General features: G+C 42.8%; 1 pseudogene; it reads right to left on the bottom strand.

Moving 5' to 3' along the window:
* Positions 1 to 954: 954 nt before the first annotated feature.
* LOC140219630 (uncharacterized) lies at positions 955 to 2,130 on the bottom strand (annotated as a pseudogene).
* Between the last annotated feature and the right edge of the window lie 1,235 nt (positions 2,131 to 3,365).

Here is a 3,365-nt window from a genome sequence, read left to right as displayed (position 1 = left end):
ACATTCACATGGATTAGCTCAAGCAATAAGCTACTGGAAAGATCTGACGCCCACTCGTCTTTCCTCGATAGCCATTGTTCAGTTGAGTGTACTTGGTCAACCATTCCAGATTATTTTATTTAACACTTGTTCATTGCCAATGCAGAACACTGACGTTCCTTCGCATTTCCTTACGAGTATCCTTTCATTGCGCACCCAGACGAAGCAATATTGCTTATCTTTCACCAGACTCTGTCAGCCGTAGCCGTTTCTTCACTAGGCAAGTTGAATTATCGTTCAAGTATATCTTTTCACCCTTCAGTCTGTCCCCTTTTCATTCAATCGCTCTTGTATTCACTCCTTGAAAATCGCACCAGAATAGGTGGGACGGAGTTAGCTTTGCCTTTGGTTCTGTGCACGGCTTCAATGTCGTCCTGACTGGGCCTAGGAAGTTCGAGTTTGGTTGCTATAGACTCCCCCACCTTTCGTAGGTCCTCATTATCAGTCACTTTGACACCATGGATATCCAAATTGCTTCTTCGTGATCCTATTGCAAAACCCACTGCCACTGGGACCCAGTGCGCCGGATTATGGGCCCCGTGCAGCGCGCTGAATGCTGGGGCACTGGGAAGGCGCAGCGTGCTGGGAGGCACTGGCTACTCGCGCGAAAAAACAGCTCTTGCGCGTTGAATATGCGGTGCCTGGACGCCTTATATATTTTTTTCAATACAGAAAGCAACAAAGAGCGTTTTAATGCACTAAAAAATATAAAAAAATAACGTAAAAATAAAACTCCGACCAGGATTCGATCGTCCGACCTGTAGATTCCAATCCCGGCGCTTTACCGCTATGCTACGCCAGCTTTTTTTTTCTTTATTGCATGGAATTATCGGTACTGTCAAACCAATGCTGTTACATTACATATGAACATATAAGAGAAACAAATTCACACATAGTATACAGTCCAATGACAGTTCAAAATTCTGGCAAACAAACACAAGCGTCCAGAAGCGAAATCCAATCAGGGACGGGATCATATGTAGCCACCACACTACAGACTTGAGCAGTCTCTTCTCGGAAGATAGACCTTGTCGAGCGAGGTGGCTCGGCATGTCTGTCGATCATTCGACTTCTCCATAATAAATAAAGTCCTAATAACATAAACAAATCATATGGTGTATTACTGGCTGTCTTTTTGAACGGAAGGAACCGGATACCATAATATGTGAGAGGAAAGTCTTTTTTGATAGTTATTTGCAAAATGTCCCAAAAAAGAAATGCGTCACGACAAAATATAAAGCAATGTTCTATTGTCTCGGGTTGATTGCAAAGTGCACAATTTGTATTCCAGGCTACATACAGTCCTTTCTCCTGAATCCACGTTTTAACTGGCAGTGTGGAGGTGTGCAGCTTCAAGAAAAACGTTTTCGCTGCGTGCGCAATGCACTTTGTACGGACACGGCAAAGAACATCTTGACCAAATAGACACAGCTACGGTTTTCGGTACAGAGGTTCAGGGAAAAGGTTATCTATAAGTGCTACATTTAGCGACGTGCGATTAACGGTAAACAAATATCCAAGGATGAATCTAGCTTTTAAGAATGAAATAGTGTCGACAAGTACCTTTAGGAAGCCCCATAACGGTAGTTCTTGAGCAAAGTTTGTCGTGGCAAAAAGAAAAGGGAGGGGTGACGCAAGACGGGCTCGATTAACTGCGAGAAGGAATGGATGACGGATATTTTTAACGTAAAATAAGCGCATGACAAATTGTCGCAAAAACAAATGCACAAGACCCAGTCCTCCCTTTTCAAGCGGGAGAAAAAGGTTGTCTTCTCTCATGGCTTCCCATGATGAATGCCCAATAAAACATGCAAATATTCTATGAAATGCCTGGACATGGACACGTGAGCAGTGCAAGACCTACAGAACATAAAGAAGCTTAGAAGCGAGAAATGTATTACATGCCTTAGCTCACGCAAAAATGGAGAGATCACGTCCCTGCCAGGTTGTCACCTTTCGACGGATAGTGGTTATCGTGGACGTCCAATGAGGTCCACTATTACGGAAGTTATCGAGAGGTACTCCAAGATTTCATTACGGAGACTCATTCCAATGAATATTCGAGAATACAGAGGGAGTGAGCGCTTACATGCCTAGCCAAAAGCCTCTACTTTTGTCAAAATTTACAGTAGCTCCTGCAGTCTCACAGAAACGCAGGGTAGCGTTTATTGCCTTGGTAATGCTTGGCTTATCGACGCAAAAGAAGGCAATGTCATCTGCATAAGCTAGCACTTTAATTTCCTCATCGGCATACATGTATCCTTTAATGCTCGAGTCGCAAAGCATGCTTAAGCAAAGCGGTTCTAAGTATATGGCGAAGAGTAAAGGCAAGAGCGGACAACCCTGACGAACGGATGACTGTACTTGTATTATATCTGAGAGGGTACGGTTCACAATTAACTTTGTAGTGCAATGTTTATAACAAAGTGTTATACCATAGTGTAATACATCACCAAACTTAATATGTCTCAGTAATTGGAACAAAAATTCCGGTTGGACCTTATCAAAGGCTTTGGCGAGGTCAATCTGGAGAAGAGCTACTTGATCCGTACTACCCTCTATGCACTCAAGGACTGAACGTGCGATATGAATATTTGTCTGTATAGAGCGGCCTCGAATTCCGCATGTTTGATGATCACGTACTAATTTAGTAATGACTGTCTGCAATCTATGTGTCAGTACTTTGCAAATATTTTGTAATCCATGATACATAACGATATCGGCCTATATCCGTTTACTCTCTTTATTGTTTCATCATCAGTGCTCTTTGGTATTAAGGTTGTGTGGCCCTGATAGAAAGATGGAGGAAGCTCACCATATTTATAGGCTTCCTCGAAAAGCTGCTCCAGAACAGGACACAGGAATTCCTGAAATTTTATATAAAATTCAGCACTAAGGCCATCAGGACCAGGCGTCTTGTTCTTGTGCAACGTTTCGACGGCAAAATTAATTTCCTCTCGAGTTATTGGCCCATCAACGCTGAATCGATCATCTTCTTCTAAGTGTGGCATAAGCTAAATAAACTGATCAGCGTTTTCTTCGTATCCATTCTGAGGCTTAACTGCAGTGAAAAGATCTTTATAGTTAGCTTCAAATAGGCTTATTATTTGGGACGTTTCTGTGTATATAGACCCACCAGACTCAATTTCCAATATTTGCTTGGAAAGCGCGTATCGCTTTTCATCACCGAGAGTCCTTTTGTGGGCTGTTCCTCTGTGAAGCGAGTTGTGCGTGAACGCACCATTGCGCCTTTGTACACTTCCGTCTCATATTTCTGTATTTGTGCGCGAACTGTATTTATTTCATCGCTGTACAACCCTGGTTCC

The sequence above is a fragment of the Dermacentor andersoni genome, chromosome 7 (genome assembly GCF_023375885.2).
Source record: "Dermacentor andersoni chromosome 7, qqDerAnde1_hic_scaffold, whole genome shotgun sequence".
NCBI classification, from domain to species: Eukaryota; Metazoa; Arthropoda; class Arachnida; order Ixodida; family Ixodidae; genus Dermacentor; species Dermacentor andersoni.
The sequence above is the reverse complement of the archived record's forward strand: the minus strand, read 5'-3'. Positions and strand labels throughout refer to the sequence as shown.